The following is a 12500-nucleotide window of genomic DNA, read 5'->3' as shown; positions in this document are numbered from 1 at the left end:
CGTTTATTCTATTATTATTATTATTATTATTATTACTATTACTGTTGTCTCATTTTTTCGTAACGAAACCTACGTAAGAAGGGTCCAAAAACCAACGGTGATTTAGTACGGTACCGGTAAAAGGGCAACAAGAGGATAACAATATTATTGGAATATTATCCTAAATTACCCATCTTGTAAAAAGATATGTTTAATAAACCGGCTACACTTCATTTCGTAATCATAACAACGCCAATTTAAGCACAGACTGCACACTTTTAACACTATAAGCCAATTATATAGGAAAGCTTTTTTTAAATAGGATTTGACAACTTACGCCAACCAGAGTTTCTTAATCAGTCTTTATTGCATTTTATTAAATTTATTATTTCCCATGAAATCAATGAACAGAGCCGAGTTAAGCACAGGTTTTAGAACACTGACCTGACCTACATGTCTATTTTGGATCTCAATTCGTAATGCAATTATTTCATTAAGAAACGATGACAGCCTTGCATCAGCAGTATCAATAAGATACTGCAGTGATCGGCAGAAGGCATGGATGACAATGAATTGAGCGTGGCTATGCATCACTGTAGACAAAGCATGCCAAACTCGTTCTAGGCAGATAGTGCCTTTAGTCGGTTTAAAAAGTTAACAAGTTTAGGTACTCAACCAACCGTAGGTTTGCCAGCATCACCAGTTGTCTTTCGTCAATAGCTGACGTGCCTAAATAGCATTTAACTTTCAAATACCCCTCTAGATAGTTAATTGGTAAAATTATCGATAGGTTTTACTTCACACTTTTATTTTTATTGATTGACTTTTTTTATCTCAAGGCCTGATCCATTTTTCGTGAGTTTTCAATCTCAATACGTAGACTAAAATCTGCATCTGTTTTTAAATATCTCTACCCAGAAAAGGTGGAAACGTTACAAAGGTCACTCTCCTTGCAATGTTGAAAGAGGTCACTTTCAACAAGTTTAATGCTGATACCCCAGTATTTACGTAGATAATGGATCAGAGGAAACCTTAAGTACGACACAGTAACATGACTTTCAACTTCTTGGTAACGCAACTTTGGGCCATAATAATTCATTGCTAGTGTTATCGTGGACTTGAAATTTTACTCTACATATGCCTACTTATATATCAACTTGAAAGTGCTTCATGAAACTGCCCCATAAACAATAGTAACCAGATCATCAGAATTTTAAATTTGATTCTGAATGATATGTTTACATACGTATCATCTTGAAACAAAGTATTGGAATTGGAATATGAGATTTAGGCCTGATGCCAAGCGCTGGGACCTGTCAGGTCATTCAGCGCCGAAAAGAAAATTGAGAGTCAAGGAAGTTTTGAAAGTGTAACAGGAGGAAAACCTTGCAGTTGCACTGTGAATCAACTGTTAGGAGAGGGTGGAAAGTATAAGATGGAAAAAAAAGAGGATATGAACGGAGGTATAGTAAAAGGAAGAAAAGATTTGCAGCTAGGGGCCGAAGGGACGCGGCAAAGAACCTTCAGTAATGCATACAGTGCACCGCGTGATGTGCACTGATGACACTAGCCCCCAACTGGAGAAAGAAAGTATTGAACGAAACTCTGTCACAGAGGATAAAAGCAAGAACTCGTAAGAAAGAAATTGAGACTAAAAGACAATTTTTACCTGTGCATTAATAGTAATGTGAAACCACAACATTAGCTCACAATGCTTTTTTTATCATTTTTACTCTCTACAAGTGTACTGCGACCTGCGAATGTAGGCCTGTTTGCTGTTTTGCTAAATCTCTATCACGGTGTAAAAGCTATGGAAATTATGTGGCGGAAAACGTTAATTTTTTGCATATTTTGACCCTAATCGTCCGGAGCAATCTGCAAAAGTTGTCGTGAATCCTACAATGAATTGAAATATACCAAGCATATAAAATTATGAAAACTTTTGGACTTCGTCTAAGCATACTTAGCCCGTACATATTTTATACGTTCAAAACCATAAAACTGTTATCATGACAGTGGGTGTTTGGACATTATAATTTCATCAGATAAATATTTTTACATATATGGCTTTCCAAATTCTCTATGTGCATTTGGCAAAGAACCATGTTCATTTCTGTCCGACTGTATTTCGGCAAACTTGAAGTTTATCTACACTTGGATCAAACGATTGCAATGATTTATTCGGGAGATTTCATGCTGACAAGCCTGAAGTAACAGCTCTGAAAGCGCCTGACAAAAGTGTGATATCCACTTTTATTCCGGTAAGTAAAATGTCTATCAGTTCTGAGGGGGTTGTCTCAGTCAGCCATTTTGAAAAAGCCTGTCGTTCGCAGGAATGTTGCAGCGCCCGGGGAGGGCAATGTCATTTGAGACAGTACAACGTTGAAAAAAAACCTCGCCATGGCCAGTTGGATCTTCAAAATGGCAAATGAAAAATGAAATTTGCTAGAGCATGCATTTCTCGAGTCATCTTGAGAGTCATTATAAAATAAGTGTGAATATGTTTCTTGAAAAGATATTCTTTAAAAGCTGCAACATCACCAGAGTTTTGGCAGAACAATGTGAAAACGTATTCTGGTTTTGGGTGGTTTTCAGTTTTCCAACGTTTTACAAAATGTGTTAAGCTCTTAAAAAACTTGACGAACTATAGTATATGAAAAATTAAAATGCACAGACGGCTTTCGTTGCCTATAACAAACAAACAAAAAAAAAGTTTAAGATTTGTCCCTACTGATTTCATTATCATTTGGTTGACTTCCACGTAACAATGTATGGGTGAAAAACTACGGCCAAATTCAAATTTTCTAAAACACAAGAAACTGTGTAACCCTTATTTTACAGATTAACTTCAATGACCTGATATTTGTGAAAGTTCACTTCATATCCCATGTATATTTCTCAATCACCCATAAAGTTTGAAGGGCTTGGTGACCTTCTCACAGAATATTTGTCAGTTAATTAAGAAGATGCATCTATGCCATCTTTAATTAACACCGCTTACAGTCAGTGTGAGCTACATTCACTACTTAATAAGGCGTTCTTTACTACTGTGCTTTGCTATCTGTATGTCTGGCCGTTAACATTACGAACTCACTTGCCGATTTATTTACTTTAGATTCGGAATTCAAGTTCATATTCCCAAAGGCGTCACCGGATGTTTAGAAATGAATCTATGATATTTTTGGTAAAAAAAGAAAAAATCGTTCGTCTATTGGATCTGCTTACAAGGGCGATATCAGAAATTGTGTAAAAGTATATAAAGATTGCAAAGAGTGAGGAAACATTTGCCAATTGTCATAACAATGATCTAATTCGAGACCCTGGCTATCGCAGAACTTGATTCATCATTCCAAAGCAGTTTAATCGAAATATTTAATGAATCAGTGACTGTGAGCCTTAGTTCCATGCTAAAATTCTGCAAGGAGGTCTATTGACATTTTATCATAACTAATTTTTGTAGAAATAATGAAACTTACTTGTTCACAGTAAATCTTGAGTGTTTATATTTCATTCACTGCTCTCTTTCCTCGTCTGGTTCAAAACAAATTCGAGATTCTTAACCCTGATAATACTACTGTTTAGTAAATGTTTTGACAGGCAATATGAAAAATATTCATAACAGTCTTACGGCAAAACAACTTCTCAAGGTAAATTATTGAAAAATATATGCCAGTCAATTATAGTTCAGGGAATATCAAGTGTTGAACATGCTTGTAGTATACAATCTTAAGTTACCTCGATTCAAAGTTCAGGAACAACGATGAATTTTGGAGAGTGAAGTGAAAATATTCAGCCAGAATAATTAATGTTCATGGTTACCACGCTGTAACATAATAGAAATTCTACTGAAAATGTCACATGAATGTGAATGTAAGTTCAATTAACTCGCCCAGAGCTCTCGAGAAGTGCCTACCAAAAGTACGTCTTACTAACAGACATGGCGCTTCACAGTGACGTGGGCAATTCACAAAGGCAAAAAATATCCTTTATTTATCGTAATGTATTATATATAGATAAAAAATTATGAAGTGACCACAGTGTTATACCTCTGACGTCCACATAGATTCGTCTAATCGTTTTATAATATGGAAAATCCAAACATATTCGGTAAAATTAAATATTTCTGATACCAAACTTGCAAAGGTTACTTTACATACACCTCATATTTAGTTCAATTGCTGCTCACCTGACTTAGGATGAAAGGCTTCTTGGATGCTTTGTATATAATTATGACTGAAAGGTCAGAAATTCTAACAACGTCTTGTAGCCTTGGCCATTTTCTTCTGGGCAACTGGCATTGCTGGCCGAGATGAATTTACCTGGTACACAGATGGTCTCATCAAAACACCTTTTGGCTTGGCAGGGAAGATGTTGAATTCCTCACTGGGGCAGTAAGTAAACTGAGCAGCCAGAGTAGTTGTGCCTTCCAGTAGGGGCTGTTACATCTGGCAATAAGCGCTCTTTGAGGGAGTGGTGGGTTCTTTCTACCATACAATTGGTGCTGTGGTTGTATGCTGTGGTGTAGTGTATATTTAACACCAGTAAGTTGGCCAAGACAATCATGTTTTGGAGAAGAAAGCTGTAGGAGGTTCTGTCATCAAGACATGCTTCGGTGTAGGCATTCACTGTTGCTTCTGCCACCAGGATTGCCTTGGGCCATCAGGTGGTTCTCTCTGCTGCTGTGAAGGGAGATGCCTCGGAAACTGCTGGAAAGTAAGAGGGAGTCCCACTAAATCCACGTGGAGATGACTGAACTGCCATTTGGGTGTTGGGAATCTGCCGATTCCGGACTTTTTGCAACAGTTCACTTTGCTTATTTTTCACTTGATGCACTGTCTTCCCCATTGTTTTACAATGATTTTTTACTTTGTGCCATATGAATTTTTCTGTCACTGGTTTGCCTGTCGTTCTGCTTGAAGGATGAGAAAGTCCATGGAGGAGTTGGAACACCTTTTTATTTTTTATTTTTTTTTGTAGAGATCACAGCACATGGGGGCACAGGCAGCCTATGGTGGTGTAACAGACGATGGCTTATCTAATAACTTTCCAGTTCAAACTTATTATGGTGACGTGGTTCTCTCCTGTTTCAGGATCTTTTTGTCAGTCATCAGTGAGTTCTCATAATTTACTTCTAGTTGAACCCGGTTAATTTCTATTCTGGATACGGTGTTGGGTACCGTGGTTTTCTTCCTGAGAATGTATTATAACTTGCGCCTGAATTCAGCAATAGCAGATAAAAGATGCAGCTGTTGGATGGAGTTAGTGTCTTGTTTTTTTGGGGTGCGAACAAGCAGCTGATGATTTGTCAGAATGGTGAAAGGCATACCCTTGATTAGGTGTTGGAAATGTCTAGTAACCAGACGTCTTGAAAAGTTCCCTGTTGAATGCACTGTATTTTCTTTCTGCTGATGTCAATTTCTGACTGATTTTCAGCTCTATGACTGCACTCATCATAGCACTGTTTGTGTCAGTGGTGAGTGTGAGGCTGGTCCAGGGGTTGGGAAATGCCAATGTAGTGGCAAGAGCAAGTGGTTCCTTAGTTACTAGGTGTACTGTAGGGGTGCCATCATCTAGGCAATGTTGGGCAGGAACTTGGGGTAGTAATTAATTATTCACATGAATTCTTGTAGTTGTTTTAGGGTGGTCAGGGTTGGATATTTTTTTACAGCTAATACCTTGGACAGTAGGGACTGTCAGACCTTTTTGGATACTAAATAACCCAGAAGCTCGACAAAGGAGGACCTGATGATGCACTGTCAGTTCAGATAACAAGACTGTTGTCTTGTTGAAGGGATGGTACTACCCTGATGTGGCCATATGATGGCTTAGGGGGGCTGTTGGTAGCTACTACTTGCAGCTAGGTTGTCATTTTTTTTTATACTGATAATATGGACCTGAAGGCGGCATCCCCCACCAATGTCCACCAAGGATTCTTTGCGGTGGTGATTGGCATCAATAACTTAGATGTTGTGATGCCAGTTTTAGTAGCCATAATCAATTTTGCTGTGGGGATAGATGCACAGTACAGGCAGCTGAGAGTGTCACTTTTGCAATGTTTTATGTGGCCACCTGTGAACAGCATTGGTTTGTTTGTTCCTATTGTCATCCTTGGCCTTGCAGATAATGTGGACAGTGTGTTGAAGGCTTCTTCAGTATGCCCTCCATGGGTGTACCTCCAACATTAGAAAGGGAGGTGTGGATGTTAGTTGGGACACAGTTCAGCAAAATCTCCTTAGAGAAGTCAACCTTCTGTGACTCCCTGTCCATGTTAAGCTCTGGTAGTGTGACAGGTACTCAAGTTCATCCTGGATGTCTTCACAGAAGTGTCTTCCAGTGTGGTGTTAAGAAAACTGAGGGCATGTGGGGGACAGGTGGGCAGCAGCAGGGAGAACTCCAAGATCAGTGGAGCTATTATGATAAGCATGACATGCATCCCATGAAAGAGGTGCTTAAAAGTAACAATGACAGAAAGGCGGAAGAACTGATTGACAGCTTCCTTTCTTGCACATTCCCTCCAACTGTATAGGAAGACTTGAGATGATAATGTAAGTCTGCCAAACATGGTGATGAACAGAGAGATATACAAATGTCCCATAATGTCCATCCATACAAAGTGCTCTGCTTTATACCAAGTTTGTCAGAAATCCCTCCAACGGCACAGAGAGAGTTAAGATGACAGGACAGGCATGACAGGCACACTCACAACAGACAATCTCTCTTATTGCACATTTACATATGATGGTATAGCTTTGTACCAAATTTAAATAAAATCCCATCAAGTATGCGGAGGAAGCCGTAATGACAAGCTAAAGGGATGGCGTGCTAATGGACAGTCCCTCTTCATGCATACCTAGGCATCCTTGTACCAAGTTTGACAAAAGACCCTTTCAACTGTGTAGTGGGAGTTGCAAGGATAAGGTAAGCATGACAGATGGGCAAAGGACACACACAGACAAGCAACCTCCTTGAAGCACATCTATGTATCATAGTCTATATTTGCACCCAGTCTAACTTAAATCCCTTCCCCCACGTAGAAGTCTAGATGGCAAGGTAAGTGTGACAGCCACACTAATGGAGAGACAGCCAGTTACCTTCAGGCACATATGTGACCTTTGACCTACTTTTACATCAAGTTTAAGTGGAATTCCTTCACTTATGTAGGAGGAGTTACAATGACAAGGTAATCACTCCTATTACTGTCAATAATTGAGCAATAAAAAAATCCTTCTGAAGAGCTTGAAAGACCATAGTTTTCAGGTTTCTGATAAAACAGTAAGTCAAAAGGTATAAATTCCCTTGAAAACTAAAGACAGCATTGATAAAAAAATTCACTGATCCTACGTTATAGCAAATTATTGTTAAAGAGCCTGTTGTTGCACAGGCTCCTTATGTTAGTGGGGTGCAACCTTTACACTGCATGGACCAGTTTTGATAGTAGTTTTTATCCCAACTATAGTTTCCACCACTATTTCTACTTGGACTCAAAGTTGCTATAATTTCAAAGCCACATAACAAACTAAAATTGTCCTTCCCTGTCAAAATACACGTTCCACAATAAAAAAAATAAAATATATACAATGTATATATATATATATATATAATTATATATATATATATATATATATATATATATATATATATATATATATATATATATATATATAAATGGATGTATATATGTATGTGTGTGTGTGTGTATGTTCCAACATACCTCTGAAACATATTGAGCAGTTTTAACCAAACTTGGTATACATATGACGTCCTATCTGGGAAAGAATACTGTGTGGGTAAGCCATCACTGACACCAAAGGGGGTGGGGGTGGGAAGGGGTGACATGTATAAATAACCAAAAATGACAGACATTAGTGTCTAAACCATAGTTTTCGACGTCGCTGAGATGAATAGTGACGCTCCCAATGACCTTTAAGTCCAAGTTCAGCCCTGATAGGAAGGAAGGGTGAGATTGGGTGAAATATAAAATCTCAAAAATGACAGATATTGGTGTCTAATCCATAGTTCTCAAGGTCGCTGAGATGAACAGTGACACTCCAAATGCCCTTAAAGTACAAGTTCAGCCCCAGTAGGAATGTGGGGTGAGAAGGGGTGAAATAAAATATGTCAAAAATGCTGGGCAATGTAAGTGAAGCAACTACCTTACCAAGAGAGAGAGAGAGAGAGAGAGAGAGAGAGATTTATCAGTTGTCATTCAGAGTTTTCCCTGGCAGTGCCGGGTTGGTCAGCTAGTATGTACACATCTCTCTCTCTCTCTCTCTCTCTCTCTATATATATATATATATATATATATATATATATATATATATATATATATATATATGTATACATATGTATACATATGTATGTATGTATGTATGTATGTATGTATGTATGTTTGTATATGTCACCACGTGTTCTTGAAAAAAAAAAAAAGTATGCCTAATTTTGTTATATGCAGAAAAGCGAACTGCTTTACCTAGAAATTTTCATATCAAAGGCAGAGAGAGAGAGAGAGAGAGAGAGAGAGAGAGAGAGAGAGAGAGAGAGAGAGAGAGAGAGAGAGAGAGAGAGAGAGTTGAGTTGAGTTTCTGCAGAAAGCCTGACTAGCACCGAGCAAAAATATCAGTCATCTAGCGTACGGTATATTTACAAAAATGAGAAACTTGGGAGAGAAACCTCATCGCAGCTCCTTCATTCTTTTTGTGCGACTGGACGAGTAAAGCAAAACCTTGTTCTTAATCGCCATATTTAAAAAAAGGGAAAAACGGAGTAAAACCAATAAAACCATCCCATCAACGCCACTTCTTTCGTTCTCCTAAGCACGCCATAGCGATAAAGAGACTCTTCGTTTATGGTTTTTATGGAGGCCTCGAAAAAGAAAGGTCTAAAAAAATACAGTTCTGGAAGCGAGAGCTGTTCGCTTTAGTTTATAGGAAACACGAGAGAAAATATGCGCTACAAATAACAAAACTTGGAGAGGTTAATGAATGGAATAAACATGCTCGCTTTTCCCAATGACAAGTTACGCTCGCCTTTTGCCTGACTAGAACTCGTACGTCATAAGTGCATTTGGTTTTTTTTTTTTTTCTCCCAGTCCCTCACTCGCTCTCTCTCTCACACACACACACACACACACACACACACACACACACACACGTACGAACACGTATACTCACACTTTTCACAAAAAAGGGACGGACATTAGAAAATGGAAGTCAAAACCATTCAAAGGAAAAATGGAAGTCAGAATCATTCAGCAGTACTGTAAATAAAATATTTAAGACTAAGATACTGGCAATGACGGAAAAGTGGAAGGAATTGGAAAAAAATAAGGTCACGACTGCCTTCAGAAATGTTCTGCTAAAGAAAAAAATGAATGTCACAAATTTAAGAAGTCACACCATAACAATCAGTTGACTGTATGTAGGAATACCAACATGAATAAAAATATTTATTAATACAAATTAAATTCAAGGATGCTATTTGGGTAACTAATACTTATCAATGATTTCCGTCTTAAAACGAATTTAAAAAGCTTTTCATTTTTATGATTATAAATATATATGTTATTCCATTACCTGTTTCCAGATCTTCATCACACAGGGCAAGAATGGTCCCCTGACTGGAGTTACCTCGTGGCAAAAAAGTGAACATGACTAAGTTTTGAATGTCACCTTGCTATTCTCTTGCAAAAGTGATAAATTTCAACATCAAGTAACTGTTTACACAAAGCCTAACCTTTAATCATTCGAAAATAACATTATAAGTACTGCAAAATAAAGAAACAAATCTGATAATTGGTAACAAATAGATTCTGCTTTGTTCGCCCCAAAAATCAGTGATGGATCTATAGGTTTGACAGACATGGTTTGAGATTCTCACAACGTTACTAATTTGCATCGGCCTTCAACCACTTCGCGCTGGGAGGATGATAAGGTAGTTTCTTATGATTTTCTTTTTTATGCTTTTAGTGCAGAATTAAAATTAGTATAGTAAAAAATTTTGCTCAAGAAACTTAGATAAAACGAAATATCATTCGTCTGACGGAAGCAATTTGACAAAGTACAGCATGCGTCTTGCTGTACGTGTGCATCTGATTTCTTTATTTCTGTATTTAAAGGTACAGGCTTAAATTCGGTTCATCTGTTTAACAATAAACTTGAATTCGGTCTTTTTCTTATTTCTTCCTTATAGCCCGTCAACAAGTTGGAGCTACTTACTGAAATAGGTTTCTCTCCGCATCAATAATTATGGTTACAAAAAGCCAACGATACGTTACTGATATTGATCATGACCTCTTGGTCTGGAATTCTCTGAACAAGTCTTAATCAGGGTTTATTAACTGCCAAGCGACCCTAAAATTTAATTGAATTCTGAATTTATTTTAAAATAAAACCATTAAAATCTACAGTAGATTAACACAATTGAAAGATTATAATGAGAATGATAACAGAAAATATATCAAGTATGTGTAAAATATATTAAGTATTCTTAAGTCAGTATCACCCTATATTTCTTCATCATTATGAGTCAGTATCACCCTATACTTCTTCATCATTATGAGTCAGTATCACCCTATATTTCTTCTTCATTATAAGTCAGTATCACCCTATATTTCTTCATCATTATAAGTCAGTATCACCCTATATTTCTTCATCATTGTAAGTCAGTATCACCCTATATTTCTTCATCATTATAAGTCAGTATCACCCCATACTTCATCATTATAAGTCAGTATCACCCTATATTTCTTCATCATTATAAGTCAGTATCACCCTATATTTCTTCATCATTATAAGTCAGTATCACCCTATATTTCTTCATCATTATAAGTCAGTATCACCCCATACTTCATCATTATGAGTCAGTATCACCCTATATTTCTTCATCATTGTAAGTCAGTATCACCCTATATTTCTTCATCATTATAAGTCAGTATCACCCTATATTTCTTCATCATTATAAGTCAGTATCACCCCATACTTCATCATTATGAGTCAGTATCACCCTATATTTCTTCATCATTGTAAGTCAGTATCACCTATATTTCTTCATCATTATAAGTCAGTATCACCTATATTTCTTCATCATTGTAAGTCAGTATCACCCTATATTTCTTCATCATTATAAGTCAGTATCACCCCATACTTCATCATTATAAGTCAGTATCACCCTATATTTCTTCATCATTATAAGTCAGTATCACCCTATATTTCTTCATCATTATAAGTCAGTATCACCCTATATTTCTTCATCATTATAAGTCAGTATCACCCCATACTTCATCATTATGAGTCAGTATCACCCTATATTTCTTCATCATTGTAAGTCAGTATCACCCTATATTTCTTCATCATTATAAGTCAGTATCACCCTATATTTTTTCATCATTATAAGTCAATATCACCCTATATTTCTTCATCATTATAAGTCAGTATCACCCTATATTTCTTCATCATTATAAGTCAGTATCACCCTATATTTCTTCATCATTATAACTATTGTTCACTTGAATTTTTCAATACTTCCTATTATTCCCATTAGTACACTAAATACTATATTTAATTTACTACAGCTTTACCATGTATGCTACTGGTTCAGAATAGTAATGCTTACGAATATGCTATCCTCATTATTTGCCACTAATAATATGAATGTAATTCGAGGAAGGTGTCCACAGATCCTGAGTCAGTCCTACCAAACTGCTGGTACAGATTTGCACACTGTTAAGATGGTTTCAGAATCAACCAACCTACGTATATCAAATTTTTTTGAGGAGTTTCAACCTGGAGGGTATTGATTTCTGAAATGGTGTCGCCATTCCACAACGCCATTTTAACAGTATACTTTGAAAGGTGATGGGAGGATTCCATTATTCTTCTTTTAGCGTTAGAAGTGGAGGAATTGATGTACCTAACAATTATATACTAGGTTACGATTTGCAGTCCAAGAATGTGACCAATAATTTCGTTCATAATGGTGCTAACAAAAATGTGCCACAAATTGTTATATCTGCGTGACAGCTCGAGAGCTATAAAACATATATAAAGTGGAACTTCTACAGCACTTATCGCTTACAATCCCATGATTAATTCCACTACTTTGGCTCCAGCAGTTCTCTTTGGACCGTGACCATATCAAAATATGCTTATCATGGATTCAGAGCATTGGTTCTCAATCTTTTTTGAGTGATGGCACCCTAATTAATGTAATCATTACCGTGTCACCCCTTCTTCATCATCCCACCATATAGCATTAATTAACTTCTTATTTAATGAATAAAATTAATACTACATTACACACACACATATATATATATATATATATATATATATATATATATATATATATATATATATATATATGTATGTGTGTGTGTGTGTGTGTGTGTGTGTGTGAACATATTAGAGTAGACACACTGATAATAATTATATGAAGACTTCTGCAAACCTTTTTTTTTTTTTGCAAATGTTCACTGAGATGATCTAGCCAACACAAAACTCATGACAATCTTGCGGCACCCCTAG

General features: G+C 36.8%; 1 protein-coding gene across 1 annotated transcript in view; it reads right to left on the bottom strand.

Annotated features, from left to right (window-relative positions):
* Nucleotides 1–12500, bottom strand: part of LOC136837530 (uncharacterized) — a 409835-nt gene that overhangs the window by 165523 nt on the left and 231812 nt on the right. The gene's annotated exons all lie outside the window — the stretch shown is intronic.

The sequence above is a fragment of the Macrobrachium rosenbergii genome, chromosome 59, assembly GCF_040412425.1.
Source record: "Macrobrachium rosenbergii isolate ZJJX-2024 chromosome 59, ASM4041242v1, whole genome shotgun sequence".
Classification (NCBI taxonomy): Eukaryota; Metazoa; Arthropoda; class Malacostraca; order Decapoda; family Palaemonidae; genus Macrobrachium; species Macrobrachium rosenbergii.
This window is presented reverse-complemented; position numbering and strand designations above follow the sequence as displayed.